This window comes from Panthera pardus, unplaced genomic scaffold (assembly GCF_024362965.1).
Source record: "Panthera pardus isolate Hobbes unplaced genomic scaffold, ASM2436296v1 HiC_scaffold_8, whole genome shotgun sequence".
Classification (NCBI taxonomy): domain Eukaryota; kingdom Metazoa; phylum Chordata; class Mammalia; order Carnivora; family Felidae; genus Panthera; species Panthera pardus.
The window spans coordinates 68919929-68946813 of NW_026527013.1; positions in this window are offsets into that span (position 1 = coordinate 68919929).

Below are 26885 nucleotides of genomic sequence, written 5' to 3' on the forward strand. Positions count from 1 at the left end.
TCTTTTTGCACTGAAGATGTCTCAAGAATTCTTTCTCGGCAATCAGCTCTGAACCCCAACACTTACCACATCATTTGAGGCTCTTACTTGGGGCTTCAAGTCTTTTCATATGGACACTGAGCCTCAGCTCAAACCTGGTGAGCATTTTCTCTTCTCTCCTTCTATTTTCATTTCACAGGCTTTCCAAGGAGTATGATCTTATTGGGACACTTTCATGTCGATTGCTTAGGTGAGAAACCTCTAGCCCGTAACTACTCTACAGGGCGGAGAAAAGCTGAGTTTTGTGAAGTTCGCACCATGGCCAGAAGGGTAATAAGACCCGGAAACTTGATGCCCTCTCTTTATTCCTGCCCTTATACAAGCTATCTGTCTTGGGCCCAAGACAGCCACCTACATTACCAGGACGGCTGCTGATCTTTAAGACTCCAGTGTGAGTTTCCTTCATTGGTCTAATGTTATCCCCTTCACATCTCTGGTCTACCCACTTCTGACGACAAGACTTCACTCAGAGTCGCTGAAACTAGTATCCAGTTGAATTAAAAGCCAACTGGGGACATTTCCTAGGGAAACTGACGGTAAAGACTACATGTGTTGGAATGTCTCTTAGACCATTATGGATTTCTTTCCATGCTGTTTTCCACCAATGTCCTCTATTAACAACTTAAATTAAAAAACTGGGTAATGTGCCCTTGCAAAGCTTTTCTAGTGTTTTCAATGGGTTAAAAAGAGCATGGCCTTCACAGCAAGGTATCATGATGTTTCGGTCCATTCACCAGGCACCCATCTGTAATCTAGGATACAATGGGGAAGGCAGAGGTGGGGGGCTGGCATTCTTCCTGTGGGGCCTTTTAGGGCAGGATGGTGATCAATAGCGATTTCGTTTGAGAGATGCCTCCAGTGATTTTGGCACCCGGACCCTCTAACGTATCCTGTGTGGGATGCTGTCCAGGAGTCAGGGGGAATTTTTGGTAATGGACCTTCTCTCTTCAGTTCCCCAGGACTTTCCCTTGGAATGCCTTTTAATACACTAGAAACAACTTGGATTGCAAAATTTAAGAAAGGACTGCTCTCCTGTAGCACTGCATGGCCTCAGTATGATCTATCAGTTAGATCTCTTTTGCAGGAAACAGGACAAATGAACAGAGTTACCCTAGGTCCAGGGCTTCAGGGCTCTAAATTAGGACCTGGACCTAACCGTTTCTTGCAGAACATGTTTGGTCACTTAACCAGGCCAGTAAACTCCCCCCTGATATATTGGATGATAATTATCTAATTAGCCTATTCCTGATAGAACCAAATTGCTGGAGGAATCATGAGCCATCCCTAATAAAAGGGACACTGCTCCTCTCTCACTTTTCCTCCTCCTAATAGATGTGGGGGCTTCTCCCTCATTCATTTCCTGGACTATAATGGCTCTAATTGGAGCCAAGTGTGGTTAGCCTACCTCGGGATGGGAACTTTAAGGCATATTGCCAAGCAGCTGCCAAAAACTACCTTTCTTTTGGGAAGTTTCCTGTCTTTTTTGGCCTAACATGGACTGCATATTTCCATTTTGGTGGGAAAACAAAACACAAAGATAAAAACGTGGTATCTGCTTATCTGTCCATGCTGATGAGATTTAGAACCAGGAACCCTTTTTCTCTGCCTGCTGGTGCACATTGCCTTTTCTGCATGCCCTCGTTCTGTTTCTGCACCACATTGGCTACAGCCAACATACCTGGTTTCTACACTATCCTCTGTGCCTCTGGCACCATTGGCTCCTCCTACTACCCTCGCTGTCAAGCAGTGAAGAGCACCCCCTCAGACTTAACAGTGCCCACTTCAGATTTCCCCACCGGTGTACCAGGTAAAAGTTGACAACGGAGACCAAATTGATTGACTTTTGATTGGAACCAGTGGAACATAATTCAGTATTTAAACTAGTTTAGTTTGTTGGTTTAATTAAAATAGACATGGCTTTAGATTTATCAGCACTAAATATGAAAATTTTATAACCGAGGTTTACTAAAGGTCAAATAAGCTCATGTTATCTCCAATGCAATTTTTTTTTTTTTTTTTTTTTTTTTTTTTTTACCAAAAAGGTGACTTAAAATGATGGTTAATTTTGTCTGTCTCAAAGTTTTCATGGGTAATTGTTAAGATAGCTTTCACAGTCTTTGGTAACCTGAAACTTTAAAGTTAGTTGTACTTGGATGATAAATTAGGATTAAATTCTTTAGACATCTAGGTCTTTTCCAAATAGAATAACATACTAAAGCATTTATCACTAATCATAAGGTTTGTGTTTTTGACTTCTTATTGCAGAGAAACCAAGGATATTTGGGTCTGTTGAAAAACTTGCTTTGTGTTTAATCTGTTCGTAAATTCGCCATTTAAAGAATTCTGGTGTAACAGTTCACAATTGGTTACTACTTAATTTTCACTGGAGACTAAGGTTGTTGAGAGTTAAAATTCTGCTAAATGTGAATTAGATTGTTGGAAATAAGGGAAGCAACTCTGTATGTGTAAGAAAGATCCAAGGAATGGAAACACATTTTTGTTGAAGGTAAAAGAAAGTAATTTTGTCCTAAGTGAGACTGGCTGTTTGGAGAGACATGGTTTGGGACAAAATCTGAACACAAAAAAAAAGTTGTAGAAGGTTTGTGAAGAGAAATCTTTGGAAAGGAATTTTATCTGTGGTCAAGATGGACTAAGGTTGTAATGAATGGATTTTAAAAGTACACTTGTATAAGATTGAAAATCTGCTTTCTCTCTGTTAAAAAGAAAACTTTTTTTGAATTGTTGGTCTGCTCTTGATAAGAAAATGTAAACAAAGCTGTTTTCTCTTTTCTTTGTCTTCCCAGAAAAAACAGTTTTGTTTTGTCTTTAGCAGGTGGTCAATAATCTATAATCTTATTTAGGCATGTGCTTTAACTTTCTAAGGTTTTAACAAACTTCCCCCAGATTTAAATCACAAATGAAGTCTCTTTGACAAATTAGGCTTGTTTATTTGATGTGTTCCCTTCTGGTATAAGGGCATCACTCAATATTCTGATTTTTGAAGTGTTCTGTGTCACAGAAATAACCAAATTTCCTTGTCAGTTGCATCATAATGAACTCCCATATCAGATCATTAACAATGTCCATTTCTGAGGGGTTTTTTTGTCATTTATAAATTCCGATGCTCTTACAAAGCATAGTTCACCTTCAAGGAGACTCATAAAAAGGACTTTCAAGACAAATACAGGTATTTGATATCTTTAAGATCATAAAACTGAAATGGATAAGAATTTTCAGAATTAAAAAGCCTCATTCAAACTGAACAAGAATTAGTAACATGGGACTAAATGAACTGAAGATGATTATAATTTTGTGAGTCTTGTTTGAAACATTGCCGGTTCTCTAACGTCTGCTCTTCCAGATTAAGCAAACTTTCTCTTAAGATATCTATGACTTACAGAAATGTGACAAAATATTCCTTTGTGAACAAATAAAGGCATTTAACTTTTCTCTCCACCTGAACTCTCTCAAATTCAAAAAGTCACAGTGAGTATTCTTTCTTCCATGGCCATCGTAATGTTTGCATAAATTCAATAAGAATCTGTTCTCCCTGTAACGGGACACCATTCGAAACATTGGTTATTTTACCAAGGCTTTGAATGGATTGTCATATTTTGAGAGAGACATGCATGGACTCAGATACGACCAGATGGCTTCAAGGAATTGAGGCTGCCTTTATGAAACATGGAGCCATAAGTCTCCTTAGAAATGTTGGTACAATACCCTACTTACAGAATTCTCAGCAGCACCTGGCAGGTGCAGGAAACTGTGGATACTTTGTGGACCTCGTGAAGAAGAATTCTCCCAAATCTGTAGGTATTGCACACATGTCTGATGGCAAGGACTTGGCTTAGTTTCTGGCCTAGAGAGGCTACTAAAAGTTCAACGTATATTCCTTTTAAAAGTTCCAGCAAAGAGGTTTTTAAAAGATCTGTGTGGCCAGTTGCTATTCTTGCCAAGCTTATGCAAATAATTAGGCCAAGTTTATTAGCATCAAACTTGTTTTGCAAACGAATTAGTCTCAATTGGGCTAGCTCTGGAAACAAGGCTGATTTTAGAGAGAAAAATTGTTTCAGCAACACATCTTTGCAGATGCGTGCTAGTTGTGATTGTCTCTGAATGTTGTTTGCCTAAGCTAGACAACTTGAGGTAAACTTCAGAGAAATTGCCACAATAGCTCATGTATACACAATCCTCATGTCTGTTTTTCTGTGGGGAAAATAATGGGACTGCATGGGCATATGACCATTTGAACAGCAGGAACATGGGATGAATTCTTCCACAATTGCATAACTCAGCTATCACCTTGATCAATTCTGTGTGGCTGGGTTGACAAATTTCTCTTAAAAGCCAGAGCATACCCCAATCCATGGGGTTAACTATGGACTCGTGGAGATAATAGATGATCCCACTTTCCTTATGATTGGATTGGATAACACACTTAGGGATGCCCTTATCTCCTGAGACAAGTCTCTTCTCATCCAGTGATTCCTCATAATTAGGATATCATTAAGATTAGACATCAAACAAAGAGGGCTTCTTGAATGTTCTATCCTATAGTCGTATTTGTCCTTGGAGCCACCTCTACTGATGTAAAATTGCAAAGAGAGGCTTTAGCCAAGCATACAACAGTCACTCTTAACCAAATCCAACTCATAGTCACCCACAAATTCAAAACGTAGCCCTCCAAAACCAAGTGGCCTTTCATATCCTGACTGCAGTTCAAGGAGGCCCATAATTAGATGTCTGGCTCCTAATGGGACCCAATGGCTACGCTGCTGTAACTTGTGGTTATGGCCTCCCCCAGGCTGGAAGGTCGCTGCACCCTGGGTTTGGCCTGGATGCACAGACATATTATTAAAACCATTACCAACTCAGCCAACCTTCCAAATTTGAAACAACAGTGGACACGTTCTGTGTTTTATTTGTATGACTACCTAGCATCCACCTTTGTTCCCCCTTTAGGACTGAAGGATGTTGTCTGGCACATGGAAGCGCTTAATAAGTACATAGTCAGAGCCCTAATGACATTCAAAATAGCATTTCCCTATTAAATACTGAAGTAACACAAATGCATAAAGCAGTTTTACAAAGCAGAATGGCATTAGAGGTTTTAACTCTTGTGCAAGGTGGAACTTGTGCCCTCACAAAAACAAAATGCTGTGGATACAAACCAGATTACCACAAAAATATTTCTGGGTTTCCAACTGACATGAATAGTCAAATTGACACTTTCAAATGACCCCTCTCTTTCCTTTAATGATCAGTTAAACTCCTGGACTGGAAGAGGGTTTTTGTCAAATATCAAAGGACTGTTATTTGGGCTTCTTTTTCTTTTTGTTATCCTAATGGTGTTTTGCTGATTTCTCCCATGTCTCTCCACCTGGTAGGGAGGGTCCTACACTGCTATAACTTCAAGCCCACAGATGATCCTTTCCACTTGGGAAGACCCATACATGCTGTCTCCCTTGCATGCCTCTGCCTCTGCCTTTTGTAACTCCTATATACGTAAGTTCCCAACTGGCCAATGTCGACACATAGGTAGGAACATCTCTACGCCCCTATTCATCAGGAAGAAATTACAGAAGATAAGACCTTCCACCCCCAGCAACCTTAAAGATTAAAGGTTCAAAATTGTTCGGTGGTGGGGAGTGGGGGATAATGTGGGGAACGGAGGCAAAAGGGAAAAAAATAAATTTTCTTAGAGCTTACGGCCCACTGACAAGTCCTTGAGACAGGTAGAGTGACCTTCCTCTAGGAACTCAACTGCCTCAGTGTTAATACTTTGCTAAGGGCAGAAGGCAATCTTAGCTTAATATTATCCTGACCTCCAGGATCCTGTAATCTTCTTTAATAAACAGAAATTCCTTTGGAAACTTTCTTAATCTCCAGCCCCTCAAGATATATGTTATCAATCATCCTCCAAACATACGGCTCACCGATATACATCTGAAGAGTCCCATGACTAAGGTTTTACTAGATAGTAATAAAGGACTTTTTCCTAACAACAGTTAGCCCCCCAAGGTCCTGGAAAACTTGCTTCCAAAATTCTTTAGAGACTTATGCTATCCCTAATTTCCTCCCAACTTGAGAGTAATTCCCTCCCAACTTGAGAGTATATGATCAGCCACTCCTCACAACCCCAGTGCAGCTCTTTCTGCTCATAGGTCCTGTCCCCGTGCTTTAATAAAACCACCTTTTTGCACTTGAAGATGTCTCAAAAATTCTTTCTTGAACATTTTCTCTGAACCCCCAACATTTCAACATCAGGCAATTTATTATCAGTCTCAGGTGCTCTTGCTAAATTCATTTTCTGGTGTTCAGCATTTATATGAGAAATCTGTATACTTTGAACCTGGAGATAAGGCCAGAGGGATCTCTGTAAATCTTGTAAGAAAAGGGAAGTTAAAACAGGCAGATGAGTCTAGATTTCAAGGAAGGAAATTCAAAGAAAGAATGAAAGAAAGGTAATTTACATTGAATGGGGATATTTATTGTCTTATGTCTAATTTCTGTTCTTTTATCTTGTTAAAGTAATACCTAAGGCTAGCTACTATAATAATATGACAATTGTGAACTCTTATACATGTGATATTACATATAATATATATATTATATAGTCAATTTAAATAATCCATCATCTGGCAATTGATGAGTAGGATCTATTAATAGCATTGCAAACCAATAATTGTCTTTTAATGATTTAACCAATGCAAGAGGCATCCAGAGAGGGCATAAATGATGCAGCCCCACGATCCAAAGTTGCTCAAAGAATTTGTCTAAGAAAGCAACAGACTTCATTGTACAAACAGTAAGGACAGTGTAGTGAGAACAGTGTCTCTGGTTTCCCATGAAAACTGAGATGCCTTCAGTCATAGACCTACTAATCTACAACACTGGGACTTGCCAGCACAAACAAGCAATGAAGGTTGAGATGACAAACGTTCCTATGGGCTGGGACCTCTAAGGACAAACTGGAGAGCAGGCACAGCCAGACAAAAAGATAGAGAGAGAGAGACTCAAACCCTCTTCTATTGGACTGGCCACCAAGCTGCACCCTGGTAAGTGCATCCTCCAGATGCTGGAGACCAAACACTCTCACTAGTCACAAAGCCAAGCTGTAAGGACATAGACAAAATGAAAAAAAAAATCTTACCTAAACTCTGTGTGCCTCGAAGCCAAACTAATACCTAGGAAGGGTGTGCCATGGGGTTGGAAGCTATGTGTTTTTTTACTGTTCACCTCACTACATGGAAGTTTTCTTGAGGTCGGCAGGGGACCTAGTGTCAATCTAACCAGTTCTAAGACCAACTTATCCTGCCGCAGGAGGCTTTCTGAGGTAGTGAACGCTCTAATAGCTTTTAAATGTCCGACCTGTGTGCAGCAATTTTGTGGTTTGGGCTTCCAAAATGTGCCTTAGCAACAGATGACAAACACCATGAGAGACACAGACGAAAGAAAACAAAAACCATCTATGGGACGAAATGGATCAGTAACCAGAGTACGCTATCAAATTTAACTAAAGAATCGCTTAGTCCAAGGAACTAGTTTCACAAATTCTTCCACTAATTTAAATTTAGAAAGAGAGAAAGAGGACTGTCACTACTCCCCTTCCATCAGACTCTGCAGAGGGCGATTCCGGGGAGGCTGACACGGTAAGTAATCTCACCTTCTGTGGCTGTAGGTCAGATGTCCCAAGGAGGTCTCACTGCAGCTTCAGTGTCTGGGGCAAGCAGTGTAAAAGTATCCTGCCAACCAAGTCAACTGTCAGGGAGCAAGCTTTCCTTGCCCCCTTCGAAGTCCTTTTAGCTGGACTAAGATTTGAATTAACCAGAGACCGATTAACAGAAGAACATCAAATTTAGTAGCATACCCACAGGGAATCCACACAGACCTGGAAATTCCAAAGGCAGTCAAGCAAAATGAGGTGTATATGTCACCCTGGAGTAAGGAGAAAGGGGCAGAGGTCTGGGACTTCAGAGGGAAGGTATCTACTTCACAGGGTGATAAAAAAAAGAGCAGATGTTTGGTAATTAAAAGTTTGCCCTGCCATATAGATGGGTCACTCAGATAAAATTCATCTTTGCTAGTAACCCTTATTCTGGGAAAGGCCCCCAATTTATATTCTCCTCTGTAGTTGAAAGAGAGGCAAAAGTTTCTCTTGAGCCCATAGGGTCTCAGTTGCCTTCGCTCAGAATAGTCTTCATGCTAAAGTGGCCCATCTTGGGGTCGACCTGCCCTCAGCTCCTACACTAAAAGTTATTAAACTACTTTACATTACTGTACCAGGACTGTGGGAGAAATAGTAAAAGAGAGACAGAAAAGGTGTAGCTGGGACTGAGTTATGCTTGAAGTGTGCAGAAATAAATTATCTCTGGTGGATGACAGGTAGTCAAAAAGCTTACATGTATTTATATATTGCAGGTCTGAGAGTATTATGATAATTTCATAAGGCAAATGGGATTTTTTTTCATATTAAAGGAATGGGTTTATTCTAAAATTCTAAAGAATATCCCTGTGGAATTTCTTCAAAATTTTTGAGGACACCAAATTAAAAAAAACAAAATGTGTCCTATGTGACTGCAAGTTTTCTTTTACAAAAAGCAATAATACTACACATTCAGGTAAGAAATTCAATGATCTGCTAACCAATGTACTATGGTTGAGAAAGACTAGTCTTGTAAATTATTTCTTTTTTTTCTTTGATGAATGTCCTATCTAAAGATTCTGAGTTCTGAGAGTCCTTCCACCTTTCCTTTGCATATTTATTACTTTTTATTTTATTTTATTTTATTTTATTTTGGGAGAGAGAGAGCACAAGCAGGGAAGGGGCAGAGAGAGAGAGAGGGAGAGAGAGAATCCCAAGCAGGCTCCATGCTGTCAGTGCAGAACCCGCTAATGGCCTTGAACCCACGAACCATGAGATCATGACCTGAGCTGAAACCAAGAGTCAGACGCTTAACCGACTGAGCCACACAGGTGCCCCTCCTTTGCCATCTGTATTTATGAGCTACATGGGAACTCTGCAAATGACCTGACATCCATCACAGATGGAGTATAAGGTAGGATATCTTCTTGGATGGCACTGTTGGCATTTCTCACTTCCCTCTCAGTTTCCATTACCTTGTTGGTAAAATTCAAATGTTTCTCCTTCTGTGTAAAGGCTATGAAAAGACAAAAGGGTGACTTCTAAAGCTGCCTGGCTATCCTTGCTATCCTGACACCATCTTTTTTTGTGAAACTTCTACTGTTCATGGTTTTCCTCTTCTCTTTTCTTACTCATAAAATTAATTTTACCTGTGTTCCAGAGTTGATAAGATTTCCAGATGCTTACTCATACTAACCAAGTCACAGAAGACTGATTGACAGAGTCAATTTGTAATTTAAAATTCAAATTGTAATTGCAAGGCAAACTAAATCTTTGTGTCAATTCAACTAGTACAGACTCTCCCCGAAATACAGTAAATTTTAATGAGGTTGTACTATAAACAGCCTCGAAAATGGGAGCTACATTATATGATGATTAAAAGTTAATATTATTAGTCTCGGATAGTTTTGTACACCTCTCTAAATAAAATTCCTACTGCAAGGCTGACTGAACATATTATTTAATCTGGGAAGGGACTTTTTTTTTCCCGTAAAGGGTTTAGAAAAGCATGATGAACTTTTGCCTCTGGAATTGTCTCTCTGTCAGTCCTCCATGACTTAATGACTTTAGTTTTTATTGACATATCCTTTCCTTAGGTACATCATTAATGACTTCATCTGACAGACATGTTCTGCTGGCATTGCATATGTAATGTACATGAAAGGTTTAAAGTCACTATTCAGTGGCCAATATTATTTACGAGTTACGTACATGCAGGAGCGAGTGAATAACTTACCTTTCTGTAACATCACCCCATCAGTCCTCTTCAAATCTCTGAGGCTACATATACCAGTTACTTTTCTTTTCAATTGATACCATTGTCAAGCACTTGAAGATGGTTCTGCTTCTTCTCTTGGGCCAGTCTGAGCACCCCTCTCAAAACTCTTCTTTAATTGCAAGAATTATGTGTTCAACATTGTCTTCATCCTGCTTAACATGTCTGGCGGGGGGGGGGGGGGGGGAGAGGGGAGATGGGGGATGGGGGGGAGATATAAGAAAAACCTCTAAGAGGAGGTGATGGTTGAGTTGTTTATTAAAAGATGACAAAGAGTTTGCAAATGAGAGAAAGTCACTAAAAATGGACAAGCACTTGCAAAGCTTTGAGGTGACCAGATATAATTAGGAAAAGCAGAGAGTCCAAAAGACAGAAAGACAGAATGTATATCTAGGGAGCCCAGGAGACATCAGAATAGAAAAGTACAGTGTAAAACAGGACCTAACGATGAAGAATTCTAGATGGCATGCTAAGGAATTTGGTTTATATAATCGGGGGCAATTGGGAGAACTTACTGAGTTTTTTTTAACTCAGTAAGCAGGGCTGTATCATGTCCTATCAATTGATAAAACGTATCAGGTGAATAAATACGACATGTGGTGAGCAAAAAGGAAAAGAAAAAATCCTAGTGGCAGGTAGAAACACATCAAAGGGATACTGGAAGAATTACAATTAGACTTGACGGGGGCACAAATTCAGGCACAATCTGCAGTTAGCTGGCAGCAGAATTTATTGAACTAGGGATTGGATTATTACAGAAGTGAGATGAAGTGACGCATGAAAGCCTGTTTCTGCCTTTAGTGACTGAAGGCATTGGGTGAGTTTTAAGCAGAAAGAGAGAAAGTATTTAAAAACCAAGTATATTTTAGGAGGTGATTCAAAGTCAGTCTAGTAATTTCAAATATAAAATATATTACTAGAAGTAAAATGTGGGATGTGGGAAGTACCTAGTGAATGAAATCAGATAACTCATGAAGACATACATCTCATTGTTTAGACCTCATAAATATTGTATAAGTATCAAGAACTTCTAACATATATAATTAATTTCTATTCCTCGAAGTTAAGAGCCTTCTAATAAATGTTTAAGTTTGAATATTTTAAATAGATTTTGCTTTAAGTAGGTTTCCTCTCAATCATGACTAATTTGGGGAAAAATAATATTTGAACATATTAATAATTAAGAGCCCTGTAGGATTTTTTTTTCATATGAAGGAACTGAATTAATGAGGTTCTAACATATTTGATAAGCATCCTTGAGTGTCCTGGTTTCAATTACCTCTTCTTAATAAGTGTCGCTTCATTTAGACTTGGCACTCAGTTTCCGGTAATTTCAATTACTAAACTCTAGGAAAGAATAAAGTTTTATCTTGTCATTTTCAACTCAGGTTATACATGGAGATTGATAATAGGACTCTTTCAGTAGGATGATCCTGTCAGCTTTTGTTCTCAGATAGTGATGTAAACAAAATAGTTGATTAGTTTATACTCATTATAATCTTGACATTAATGAGAGGGAAGACAGGGTCTAGGGATGAGGGAATAACAGGATATGGGATGGAAAATATGACAGAGGCAGGATGTCGCTGCTGCTGTGGGAGAAGCAGCTAGGAGCCGGGCCCCTAGAGTGTGTGTCTGCCAATCGCCCCTCGTGGAGTTGAAAATCATACCCCAGCCCAAACCTACAGCTCCAGATCCTGAGAAGGAGGACAATGGTCAAGGAGACACTCCTTTCCACAGGAGCCCAACATGTGTGGTGGTATATTATTAAGGAATGGTTGAACAGAAGAGCCAGTGACCCTTCCTGTTATTTATTTTACTACGTTTATCGTTATTGGGACATGTGGTAGCACCTTAAAGAATAGGTGAGTAGAAGGTAAGCAGAATATCAAAGAAGTTTTTGAATACTTTCCCCGGTAGAGCTCTTGAGAACAGTAGTTTCCATATGCCCAGCAGATCCAAACTGCATGGGGCATGCATCTCCAGGGGCCATGAAAACTGTCTCCATCTCGAGGCAGGCTTTTCATCCTTCCTATGCAGGAATCGCTTCTACAGGGTAGATGTTTACCCACCAAGACAGTTCTTTTCTTTTCCTTGATATGTGGTCTGTGTTCTCCACAAGACTCCCGGGTGGCTCGGCTCCTTGGGTGGGACAGTTGGTACCCCACCTTCCTTCTCTGATTTACTGCCCACCCTTTTTACTTGACCTGCAGGTGTGCAGTTAGCACCCCTCTTTTTGACTCCTGTTGAATTTTTTCCAGTTCCATTTCACTGGCTAGATATCGGAAGAACATCAGCATCCCTTTCAAGGCCAGAGTTTGCACAGTGGCTTGCCTTGTATCTGGGGAAACTGTGTCAGACAACAGTCCATTTCCACTGACAGGAGGCTCAAGCAGAACTTGTCTGTCAGGGAAATGGGTAACTACTCATGGGGACATCCAGAATGCACCGGATGCTCAGCCTGTGTAGCCCTCCATGGCAGGGCCCAATCCCATGAATGCAAACTTCTTCATTGAAGGAACCACAGAAGGTTTCCCTGTACCTGCTCACCCTCCCTCCAGACAACCTTAGTTTCTGCGTCAGTGGAGTCAGAATCTTAGCTTAGGAGTATTTTCCCAAGAAGGTCCTGGGTACTTCTGCTCTTGTGTCCCAAGTCATACATTAGGAGCACTACCCAGCTAGAGCTGGATACTTCCCTTCCACGCTAGAGCTACTGCTAGTTTTCTGGAGGATTAGGCCCTATATCAGCAGATCCCGCCCAGTCACCATCCCCCCCACCTGAGCAAACTATGGCACTCCATCCTACACACCACAGGTAAGCAAGCACACAGAGTTTAAGAAGGCTTGCGGGTGATTGCCAGACACACTTGTGCTTGAAAACAGAGCTCTGGGAGTCTGTTAGAAATGTGAATTTAAAGACCTTACCCTAACCCACTGAATCACAATGTTTGGAAAGAAAGTTCGGGAAACTGAGTTGCAGCCAGCTCTCCAGGTAGCTCTTATGCCCATGGCATTAGGAGAACCACTGCTATGTCACTGGTCCCCTGGTGGCCACTCTCTCCATAATCCTATAGTCCCTGGTCTACTCCATGCAGACAATACAAGCAAATAATATTTCAAGTGGAGACTGCAATTCCATGTGTGGCCACCTGCTACAAGATATAAAAATGAGTGTGCCTGTCATCCCATCTGGACCCTGAAAGCTATCTGAAAGGCCAGACAGACAAGGCTTGGACATTTTTGTATTTCAACCAACTCCCCAGTTAATGCTGGCATAGACAGGGCTCTAAGCATTATCAATGAGAAGAGTAAATACTGAAGTCTTCCAGAGGGTTTCATGTAGGCAGAGTATTTTTGTTTGCTTTTGATTTGGTTTCTTCTCCAGCCCAATTTCAGTGTAAATGGCCCCTGTCATGCCTTGTTGTTGTCATTGAGCTAGGTCCCATTTCTCCTTTTGGTTACACATTGCTTTGTTCCCTTTGCAAAAGCCTCAATAACGGTACATTATTGGAATCCTATTGCCTTCGTTGTTGTTGTTGTTGTTGTTGTTGTTGTTGTTGTTGTTGTTTTATTGCCTAGGCTAAAATTCTACACGAGTTCTAGCAGCTTTCCAGGTTACCAATTTTTCTTGGGCATTGACCTAGGAGTACTGGAAGTTTTTCTGTCCTGGGTAATTCTACCTTTGAGCTTTCCTGCTGGGCCTCTGGACTGTGGTTCGGAACATTCCAGTGATATCTTCCAGCCATATCTCAAAGCTCTTCTCTCCAGTCTCAGGTGCCGCAGCTCTGAGATGATCTCGAGGTTCACTTGCAAGTGAATGTGGGGAAAAGCCCAGTATCCACAGACAGAGAAGGAAAGGGGCTTTTGACCAATCCAGGCTTACATCCCTCGACACTCATTTCTCCTTGCAGAAAGGGTTCATGAGTTTTAAGACATCATTTGAGGCTGTCTTATCGACACCATTTCATCTCTGTCTAGCATCTCAATATTTGTCACCTTATAGAATGATAAAGAGACTTCAGAGGCAATGAAATCCCACTCACCGGGCACTGAACATGTTTATATTTTTTCTATAACACCAAAGAATACCTTCCAAGCAGCAGTCTATGCCTTTGCAACAAATCTCATTCTGTTTTTGAACAATCCGTGTGATAAAAACAAGTTCTGTCTGAAAATCTGCCTGCTTTTCAGGACTTGAGGCAGGGAGATCTACTATAAATTACACCTTTGGCTGATGTGTCTAGAAACGAAAAGAAAAAAAAAAAGCTATTTCTTCTTTGAAAATTAAGGTTTTAAACATTTCTAATCAATAAGATTTGTGATTTTGCCCATCTGTGATTCACTCTCCCTCTCAAATTTAGCTAAGCATAATCACTCACATTTTCAAGTCTAAAAGTTTTAATTGGACTATGCAATGAGGAAGGAAATTTAAAAATAACAACGGAGAAATATGGCTACTTAATGAAATATAGATGTTGAAAGTATTTTCTGCCTAACATGCTTTGTGACTGTTAAGATTCACCCCTTTGAGGAAAGTATCAAATGGAGAAGAGTATTTATTGCTCAATATTCACGGTTCTAAGTATTTTTATTATTCTAACTATACCCTGCTCATTTACTGTTTCTTGCAAAATGCTAATTTCCCCTTTTGCAGATGGTATATTATGATTATATTTATCTAAATATAGATGGAACTTTCCAAGAAGGAGATCTAAATAAGTGCAAAGAATCATCAGCACTCCTCAGTAGAACAATATAAGTAGCATATTTCTTATGGGTAAATAAATGTTGATGTCAAAAATCTTCTAGCATATTAGAGGAATAAAAATATCATTTTTTGATTGACTCTACTACACAATAGCCCCAAAATAGCTTGAAAATGAAATACACGATGAAATCAATTTAGTGCTGTACCTCATACGTTGTTAAGTATTCAATGAGCAGTTGAATAAATAAATGAATGCATCAATTAAAATGTTTAATCAACACTTCCCCCTTTTGTACTTAAAGTAGGAGGTGGTTCGGCAATATTAAGATACTAATTTAATTTGACTTTTCCCCATCCTGGTTTGAATCTTGCTTTCTGATTCACTGGTTATTAAGCTAATAATCAGCCCTGGTAAATCAGGCATAACTGCCAATCAAAGAATAACTTATTTGAAAAGATGATTGAAGCTGCTTAATAAAATGGGCACTTTAGCCACAATTCTACCTAGTTTCAGAGGCATTAGATGACTGAGCTCTTAGTAAGTTGAGAATCCAAGAAGGCAAGTAATAAACAAAATATGTTTATAAATAAGATAATGCTTCCACAAAATCAAATTTATCTTTTGGATCCCCCTTTTATTTTTTGATGTGGGAAACAATCATTGTCTCATCAAAACCAAGCACTTTTTTACAATTAATATTACCCCCAAATTGAATGAATTTGGGAGAAAAATTAAAAGGATTACCTCTAAAGGATATATTAAAGATGGTAACAATAGGTATGAGGGGAGGTGATGGATAAGTCACTTCCATCACTAAGATACTCTTCATCCAAGAATATAGTAAGATAAGCAAACAAACAAACAAACAACAACAGCAAAACCCCACAAACAATTGGAAGCATTATTTGGCCCTGGGTAGAAATTACGAATTAATTTTACGATTAATTAACTCATATTTGATGGACTCATGCCCCTCCAAAGGTCATCAACCACCAAATGAATAACTTTCCTATAAATAATTCATGCATTACTTATTTATGTATTTTTTTTGGGTACAAACACTACATATGCTTATTGTACTAAAATTTTTTGTGTAGAAACAAAATTAATTAATTACGAATTAAATTTACTTTCTCTCAATTACATGCTTTAGAACATTTGCATTGAATTGAAAATAGTCAAAAATAATTAACATACACATAACAAATACATGAAAATACATACAAACATTTCCATAGTGGCAAAGAAAATATGGAATGAAGTGATTCTTCAGATAATTAACAATAAATTCTATTTCATATCCCCTTCTCAACACTGTTCAATGACTTTCTACCACCTATGAAATAAAGTCCAAACTATTCTAAGCTACCTGCAACAAACTGCAATTATTTTTTTTCCAGTTAAAATAAGATCTTATTTGACGTATTGATAAAGAATTGTTTTCTGAGCCTTATTTTTTTATATTACCCCAAGTCGTTCTGAATGCCTTTCTTGGAAACATTAGGAGTAGGCACTTGCACTCTTTCTTATACTGATGTTTAATAGAAACAAAATTACAACTTCAGAAACTTCCATCTAACTTTTGTCAGAACATGAACACACAATTGACTTTGATTAGGTGAGCTTCAGTATTCTCTAGCATGATTCAATTATAGCTTTATTGGCCTGCATCTTCATCCATGAACCATGACTAAGTCAAACATCCTTGACTGGATCTTGTTTTTGAGAAACTCAACTTCACTCGTATTTGATGGACTCATGCCCCTCCAAAGGTCATCAACCACCAAATGAATAACTTTCCTATAAATAACTCATGCATTACTTATTTATGTATTTTTTTTGGTACAAACACTACATATGCTTATTGTACTAAATTTTTTTGTGTAGAAACACACAGAAGAGAAAACTTTAAATGCCTCTGTACCAAGGAACAATCACTCTAAATATATGGCTGCATTTCTGTCCAGTGTTCATATCAGGCTGGGATGTCAGTTCAACTTACTTTTTGCATATAATTGTATATCAGAAGCTTTTTCAATGTTACTACAGTCTTATCATACTCTATAATATGCTCGACACAAAATGGAAAAGATATCATTTGTTTTATAACTCAATCACCAAAATAATGAATATTTACTCAGCTGCTACTACACATCAAACACTGTTTTAGGCTCAGGGATTATATCTGAAAACAAAAGGACACGTTGCTATGGGCCATATATTCAGTGGGTTGGTGGGAGAAGGAAATACACACAGAAACTTAAATATGCAATATGATAAGTAGGCCAGTCAGTGGTATAGAAAGGATACAGCAGAGTGGAGTAGTACTAGTGATGTTGATATAGGTGATTATATCCTATAATGAAATTATAGATGATTCTATCTTTCTTCTTTTGCTTGCATGTGTTTGATAAGTAAGCTTTCAGTGGGAGGCTGGGAAGATGGCAGAGTAGGACCCTAAGCTCACCTATCTCATGGATACAACTGGGTAAACACTCACATCAGCATAAGTAACCCAGAGAACCATATAAAGACAGGCAGAATAAAGTCCACAACTAAAAGTAGGGAAGAGACACATCAAAGAAGGTAGGAAGGGTGAAAACACAGGTTAGGAGCAAAATGGACCTTGACTGTCTGCAGTAGGGAGGGAGCTGGTGGTGCAGAGAAGGGTGAAAAACAGACTTTCACACTGGGGAGTGAACACAGGGAAGACAAATCCCCACAAAATTTGGCACTGAAAGCAAGAGGGGCCAAATTTCATAAGTTCTTACAAGCAGAGGGACTTAAAGTCTGGAATTAAAAAAAAAATCAGAAGGCTCAGTTCTGGGACAATCTGGAGGGCTAGAGGAAATGTAGTCCCCACCCTTAAAATGCACAAAAACAAACAAACAAACAAATAGCAACAACAACAACAACAACAAAAAAAAAAACCAGCCTTTGCAGATGCAATACCATTGCTGAAAAATACCAGGGGCAGATCAGGAGAGTTATTTACTCATCTCGGAGTGTGGTCCAGAGAGGCAGGGATCATGGGTAAACCCTTCCAGGAACAAAGTGGCTGGCAGGAGCTATTTCCTTTCTCTGCCCCTTAGCATAAACACACGGCCACCTGTGGGAACCAGCATGGTGCCACCAACACTCACTACCTAACTTGCTTGCACAGATCTCCCCTTCCTAGTCTCATTGCCAGACCCCTCCTCCAGAAGACCAGCATACACCCCAACAATAACTGGTCTCCTGAACCACAAGTTTTGCAGGACCTGAGTTCCAGTAGCAGTGGCAGCAGCAAATGTCACTTTACAAGCAGACCAGCACACACCTTGTTAAATGTTCCCCACACCTGCTAGGGACCAAACAGCTCACAACACACAAAGGGAGCCTCTGCAGATAAGTAGACTGAAGGAAAAAAGAGCCTAGGCCGCAACAGTAGAGCACACCAACACACATAGAAGACAATCCCAAAAGCACCAGGCCAAGGGGAACAAGGGACACTTCACTGCAGGGCCTCTTCTTCATAAAGTCATTACCCTCAACAGCAAGCAATGTAGCTGACTTTCCTAACCCAGAGAAACAGATCCAGAAGACTAGACAAAATGAGGAGACAGGGAAATATGTCCCAAATAAAAGAACATGAACAAATCACAGCAAGAGATCTAAGTGAAACAGACATAGGTAATATGTTTGATAGAGAAGTTAAAGTAATAATCATAAAGATACTGCGCTTGAGAAAAAAGTGGGGGGACATCAGTGAGACCTTTAACAAAGAGATAAAAAGAATCAATGAGAGATGAAGAACACAATAAACAAAATTAAAAATGCACTTAATAGAATAAATAACAGGCTAGAGGAAGCAGAAGGATGAATTAATGACCTGGAAGACAGAATAATGGAAAGCAATCAAGCTGAGCAAGTGAGAGAAAAAAATTAAGCAAATTGAGAACAGATGTAAGGAACTCATTTACTCCATCAAGCTTAATCACATTCACACAATAGGGATCCCAGAAGAAGAAGAGAGAGTAAAGGGGACATAAAATTTCTTTGAAGAAATAATAGCTAAAAACTTTCCTAATCTGAGGAAGGAAACAGATATCCAGATCCACAAGGCACAGAGATCCCCCCAAAAATTCAACCCAAGGAGGTCCATACCAAGACAAATACTAATTAAAATGGCAAAATGTAGTAATAAAGAAAACACTTATAAAACAACAAAAGAAGACAGTCACATACAAGGGAAATCCCTTGAGTCTATCAGCAAATTTTTTAGCAGAAACTTTTCAGGCCAGAACGGAGTGGCAGGATATATCCAAAGTTCTGAAAGGGAAAAATCTGCAACCAAGAATATTCTAACCAGCAAGGCTACCATTTAGAATAGAAAGAGAAATAAAGAGTTTCCCAGACAAAAACTAAAAGAGTTCATGACCACTAAAGTACTCTGCAAGAAATATTAAAGGGGACTCTTTGAGTAGAAATGAAAGATCATAAGTGAGAGTATGAAAATTAAAAAACAAACAAAAAGCAGTACAAATAATTACTTCTCTAAAAATGAGTCAAGGGATTCATATAATGAAAGGATGTAAAATATGACACCATACAACTAAAATGTGAGAGTGGAGAGGAGTAATGAGGGATCAAACATAAGTGGCCATCAACTTCAAATACACTACTACATGCAGAAGATGTTATATACAAACTGAATGGTAGCCACAAATCAAAAACCAGTAATAGTTATGCAAAGACTGACAAGAAAGGAATCTAAGTATATCACTAAGAAAGCTAACAATCATGGAAAACAGAAAGAAAAGAAAGAATCAGAGAAAAACTACAGAAACAACCCAAAACAAGTAATAAAATGGCAATAAATGCATACCTATTGATAATCAAAAGACATAGGGCGACAGACTGGATAAAAAACAAAACCCAGGGGCTCCTCGCTGGTACAGTTGAAAGAGCATGTGACTCTTAATTTTTTTAACATTTATTCATTTTTGAGAGACAGAGAGAGAGAAAGCATTGGTGGGGAGGGGCAGAGAGGGAGACACGGAATCTGAAACAGGCTCCAGGCTCTGAGCTGTCAGCACAGAGCCCAACGCGGGGCTCGAACTCATGGACTGTGAGATCGTGACCCAAGCTGAAGTCAGATGTTTAGCCAACTGACTCATCCAGGACCCTGAAAGAGCATATGACTGTTGATCTCAAGGTCATGAATTTGAAACCCATGTTGTGTGTAAAGATTACTTAAAAATAATTAATTTTTTAAAGTTAAAAAAAGGACCCATCTCTTTGCTGCCAACAAGGGACTGATTTCAGATCTAAAGATGCCTGCACATTGAATATAAGGGGATGAAGAACAATTTATAATGCAAATGTGTGTCAAAAGAAAGCCAGCTTAGCAATACTTCTATAGGACAAAATAGACTTTAAAGCAAAGACTGCAACAAGACACAAAGAAAGACACTATATCAATAAAAGGGACAATCCAACAAGAGTTTATAACAATTGTAAATAGTTATGCATCTGATTTGGGAACACCCAAATACATAAAATTTTTAAAAAATAACATAAAAAATAATGAGCTTAAAGGAACTAATTGGTAGTAATACAATACTAGTAGGGGACTTAAACACCCCACTTAATCAATGGATAGATAAAGCAACCAGAAAATTAACATGGAAACAATGGCTTTGAATGACACACTGGACCAGAGGGAAGTAACAGATATATTCAGAACATTCTATCCTAAACCAGTAGAATATACATTCTTCTCAGGTGGACATGGAACATTCTCCAAAATATATCACACATTAGGCCACAAGTCTTAACAAATTCAAAAAGATCAATTTTTTTTTTTACCACAACATATAAAACTAAAAATGAACCACAAGAAAAAAATCTGAAAAGATCACAAATACATCAAGGTTGAACAACATGCTATTAAACAATGAATGAGTGAATCAAGAAATCAAAGAAAAAATTTAAAAATTACATGAAAACAAATGAAAAGGAAAATACAATGGTCCAAAATCTTTGGGATGCAGCCAAAGTAGTTTTATGAGGGAAATTTATAGCAAAACAGGCTTACTCAAGAACCCAGAAAAAAACTCAAAAAACAGCCTAACCTAACACTAATGGAGCTAAAAAACAACAACAAGAAACAAAGCATAAAGCCAGCAGAAGGAAGGAAATAATAAAGATTAAAGCCGAAATTAAAAAAAAAAATAGAAACTAAAACAAAAACAAAAATAAAACAAAACAAAACAAACAAACAAAATAATAGAACATATCAATAAAACCAAGAGCTGGTTCTTGAAAACCTTTAGCCAGACTTATCAGAAAGGAACCAAATGAATAAAATCATGAATGAGAGAAGAGAAATGACAACCAACACCACAGAAATACAATCAAGTATAAGAGAATATTATGAAAAACTATATGCCAACAAATTGGGCAACATGGAAGAAATGGAAAAATTCCTAGAAACATATAAACTACCAAAATTGAAACAAGAAAAAATAGAAAACTTGAGCAGACCAATAACCATAAAAAAAAAAAAAAATTGAATCAGTAATCATAAAAATCCCAATAAACAAAGTCTAGGGCCACATAGTTTTGCAAGAGAACATTTTAAAAAAGAATTGATACTTATTCTTCTCAAACTATTCCAAAAAATATAGGAAAGAAAGGAAAACTTCTATATTCATTCTATGAAGCCAGCATTACCACGATACCAAAACCAGATAACGACTCTATTAAAGAAGAGAACTACAGGCCAAAATCCTTGATGAACATGGGTGCAAAACTTCTCAATAAAATACTAGCAAACCAAATTCAACAAAACACATAAAAAATCACTCATCATGATCAAGTGGTATTTACTCCTGGGTTGCAAGGGTGGCACAATATTTGCAAATCAATGTGATACATCACATCAAGAAGACGAAGGATAAAAACCTTATGATCATTTCAATAGATGCAGAAAAGAAAAAAAAAAAACATTGGACAAAGTACAACATGCACTTATGATAAAAACTCCCAACAAAGTAGGTTTAAAGGGGACATACCTCAACATATTAAAGGCCTTACATGAAAAACTCACAGCTAACATCATATTCAATTGTGAAAAACTGACAGCTTTCCCGCTAAGATCAGTAACAAGACAAGGATGTTCACTCTCACCACTTTTATTTAAAAGTCCTTGCCACATTAATCAGGGGGGGAAAAGGAAAGAAATCATCCCAACTGGAAAAAAAAAAAAAGAAATAAAACTTTCACTATTTGCAGATTACATAATGCTATATATATGAAACCCAAAAAGCTATACCAAAAAATTACTAAATCTGATATAGTAAATTCACAGGATACCAAATCATCATCAGAAATCTGTTGCATTTCTATACACCAATAATGAAGCAGCAAAGAGTGAAATTAGGAAAAGAATCCCATTTACAATTGCACCAGAAACAATAAAATATTTAGGAATAAACTTCACCAAAGAGGAGAAAGACCTATATTCTGAAAACTATAAAACACTGATGAAAGAAATTTAAGATGACACAAAGAAATGGAAAGACATTCCACGTTTATGGGTTGGAAGAACAAATATTGCAAAAATATCTATACTACCCAAAGCAATCTGCACATTTAATACAATCATTATCAAAATACCAAACATTTTTTCACAAAACTAGAACAAACAACTCTAAAATGTGTAGGGAATCACAAAAGACCTCAAATAGCCACAATAATCTTGGGGGGAAAAAAAAGCAAAGTCTGGAATTAATGGACAGCAGCATGCAGAAGAATGAAATTGCACCATTTTCCTTTACTGTACACAAAAATAAACTCAAAATGGATTAAAGACCTAAATGTGAGACCTGAAACCATAAAACTCCTAGAAGAGAGCACATGTAGTAATCTCCCTGACATTGACCATAGCAACATTTTTCTATATACGTCTCTGGAGGGAATGCAAATAAAAGCTAAAATAAACTATTGTGACTACATCAAAATAAAATGTTTCTGCACAGTGAAGAAAACAATCAACAAGACTAAAAGGCAACCTACTGAATGGGGGAAGATATTTGCAAATGGCATATCCAGTAAAGAATAATTATCCAAAACATATACAAAACTGATAAAACAACACCCCCAAAAATTATACAAATGCACAGAAGACATGAATAGACATTCCTCCAAATAAGATATCCAGACGGCCAACAGACACATAAAAAGATACTCAACATCACTTATCATCAGGGAAAAACAAACTAAAACTACAATGAGATATTACCTCACATCTTTCAGAATAGCTAAAATAAAAAACATACGAAATGAAAGGTGTTGTGAGGGTATGGAGAAAAAGGGACTTTTTTGAGCTGTTGGTAGGAATGTAAACTGGTGCAGCCACTGTGGAAAATAGAATGGAGGGTGCTCAAAAGGTTAATTTAAAAAAATAATAAAACAGAAAACTCAAGTTAAGATGGCAAAGTAGTAAGGGGTCCCTGGACTTATCTTGTCCCTTGAACACAGCTAGATCAGCACTAAACCATTTTGAACACCTAGGAAATCTGTCTGAGGATTAACAGAACAATCTGCATAGTTTGAGGGAAAGAACATGGCAGGTACATGGTGTGGAGAGGAGAATTATGGGAGGAGAAGAACCATGGTGCTGCAGAGGGGAGGGAGCCATTTTTGTGGAGAGGAGAAAGACAAAGGGAGAGAGAGAGAAGCACATCAAGTTGGTGCAAGAAAGCACTCCTCACTGAAAGCAGCTAGAGAGAAGGAGTGAAAGCACCAGAAAACTATTCCCTAGAACCATTGACTGGGGAAAAAGGAGAGTTTCAATACTGCCATTTTTTTTCATATATATAAACAGAGGATTAAAGAGTCTAAAGTTTCAGAGATCAGACCTTTGTGGCACTCCAGTGAGAAGAGGGTAGCCTTGGGAATTGGCAATGCAATCTGAGGATCCCCTGGGTCACATGTGAAGAAGTGGATAATATGGCCTCTCCACAGGTATAAGATCCCCTTCTTTATTTTACATAATTTTATCTTGTATATCACTAATTTACTCCTCTGCCTTGCCCATCCTCATTTTTGTGACTTCTATATGGGTTTGCGTCTCGGCTATAGCATTTTTAATTTTGGCCTGACTAGATTTTAGTTCTTCTATCTCTACAGAAAGGGATTCTGGTACCTTCCATGCTTTTTTCAAGCCCAGCTAGTATCCTTAGAATCATTGGTTTAAGTTCTAGTCCAGACATCTTACTTATACCTGCATTGACTAAATCCTGGGCCATCATTTCTTCCTGTTCTTTATTTTCAGGTAAATTCCTCCATCTTGTCATTTTGGAGGAAGAAAAATCAACAACAATAATAATTGAATGAGATAAAATTTTAAAAATAAAAAAAAATCAAATGAAGGCAACTAGATCCTAGGTATGTTTTGATCTGCTTATTAAGAGGAGACCTGGGGAAGATGGCGGTGTAGGAGGATGCTGGGCTCACTGTGTCCTGCGGATCACTCAGATTCCACCTACACCTGCCTAAAAAACCCAGAAAACTGCCAGAAGACTAGCAGAATGGATTCTCCAGAGCCAAGCATAGAAGAGAGGTCCACAGAAGAGGGTAGGAAGGGCGGCTAGGCGGTGCACACTCCACGGACTGGTAAGAGGGAGCCGGGGCGGAGGGGCGGCCCGGGGCGGAAGGACAGCCTGGGGCGGAGGGGCGGCCTGCGGCCAAGCAGAGCCTCCGAGCCTGGCTGGCAAAAGCGGAGGGGCGGGACAGAGTGTGTTCGGACAGCAAGCGGGACTTAACATCTGGAAGGTTATAAGTTAACAGACCTTCTCGGAGAACGGGAGGGCTGGAAGACAACGGACAATGGGAGGGAGAGTTGTTGAGCCCCAGAAGACAGAGCGCAGCTTGGTAGGGAACAAAGGCACTCGCCAGCGCCATCTCCCTTGCCCATCCCCCAGCCGAAATCCCAAAGGGAACCGGTTCCTGCCAGGGAACTCGCTTGCACCTCGCAAACACCCAACGCTGTGCTTCTGCGGATCCATCCCTCCGGCGGGTCTGACTCCCTCCCAGTGCCGCAGGGCCCCTCCCGAAGCAGGTCTGCGAAGGAAAAGCGAGCTGAGCCTGCCCCTCCCGCCCCTGTGCACCTTGCCTACCCACCCCAGCTAATACGCCAGATCCCCAGCACCACAAGCCTGGCAGTGTGCAAGTAGCCCAGACGGGCCACGCCACCCCACAGTGAATCCTGCCCTTAGGAGAGGGGAAGAGAAGGTACACACTAGTGTGACTGTGGCCCCAGCGGTGGGCTGGGGGCAGACATCAGGTCTGACTGCGGCCCCGCCCACCAACGCAAGTTATTCAAGACAGCACAGGGGAAGTGCCCCACAGTCCCGCACCACTCCAGGGACTATACAAAATGACGAAATGGAAGAATTCCCCTCAGAAAAACGTCCAGGAAATAACAACAGCTAACGAACTGATCAAAAAGGATTTAAACAATATAACAGAAAGTGAATTTAGAATAATAGTCATAGAATTAATCGCTGGGCTTGAAAACAGTATAAAGGACAGCAGAGAATCTCTTGCTGCAGAGATCAAGGGACTAAGGAACAGCCAGAAGGAACTAAAAAAATGCTATTAATTTGCTGCAAAATAAAATGGACACAACCACGGCTTGGATTGAAGAGGCAGAGGAGAGAATAGGTGAACTAGAAGATAAAATTATGGAAAAAGAAGAAGCTGAGAAAAAGAGAGATAAAAAAATCCAGGAGCATGAGGGGAAAATTAGAGAACTAAGTGATGCACTAAAGAGAAATAATCTATGCATAATTGGTATTCCAGAGGAGGAAAAGAGAGGGAAAGGTGCTGAAGGTGTACTTGAAGAAATAATAGCTGAGAACTTCCCTGATCTGGGGAAGGAAAAAGGCATTGAAATCCAAGAGGCACAGAGAACTCCCTTCAGACGTAACTTGAATCCATCTTCTGCACGACATATCATAGTGAAACTGGCAAAATACAAGGATAAAGAGAAAATTCTGAAAGCAGCTAGGGATAAACGTGCTCTAACATATAAAGGGAGACCTATAAGACTCGTGACCGATCTCTACTGAAACTTGGCAGGCCAGAAAGGAATGGCAGGAGATCTTCCATGTGATGAACAGAAAAAATATGCATCCCAGAATCCTTTATCCAGCAAGTCTGTCATTTAGAATAGAAGGAGAGATAAAGGTCTTCCCAGACAAAAAAAACTGAAGGAATTCGTCACTACTAAAACAGCCCTACAAGAGATCCTAAGGGGGATCCTGTGAGACAAAGTACCAGAGACATCGCTACAAGCATGAAACCTACAGACATCACAATGACTCTAAACCCATATCTTTCTATAATAACACTGAATGTAAATGGACTAAATGCGCCAACCAAAAGACATAGGGTATCAGAATGGATAAAAAAACAAGACCCATCTATTTGCTGTCTACAAGAGACTCATTTTAGACCTCAGGACACCTTCAGATTGAGAGTGAGGGGATGGAGAACTATTTATCATGCCACTGGAAGTCAAAAGAAAGCTGGAGTAGCCATACTTATATCAGACAAACTAGACTTTAAATTAAAGGCTGTAACAAGAGATGAAGAAGGGCATTATATAATAATCACAGGGTCTATCCATCCGGAAGAGCTAACAATTATAAATGTCTATGTGCCGAATACGGGAGCCCCCAAATATATAAAACAATTACTCACAAACATAAGCAATCTTATTGATAAGAATGTGGTAATTGCAGGGGACTTTAACACCCCACTTACAGAAATGGATAGATCATCTAGACACATGGCCAATTTAAAGAAACAAGGGCCCTGAATGATACGTTGGATCAGATGGATTTGACAGATATATTTAGAACTCTGCATCCCAAAGCAACAGAATATACTTTCTTCTTGAGTGCACATGATCTTCTTATTAAGAGAAGCTTGATAGAAAAAAGAGAAAAGAGAAAAAAAAGAGAGAAAAATATTAAAAAGTGAAAAAGTAAAAAAAATAAAATAAAAATATAATAACATAAAAAAGTTTGCTCTTTCTGAATCCAAGACACAAAAGAAAAGAAAAACAATAACAACAACAACAACAACAAAAACCAAACACAGAAGCAAGAGCAACAACAAAACTGCACAAAGAAGTGAAGAAAAGAAACACAAATGAAAC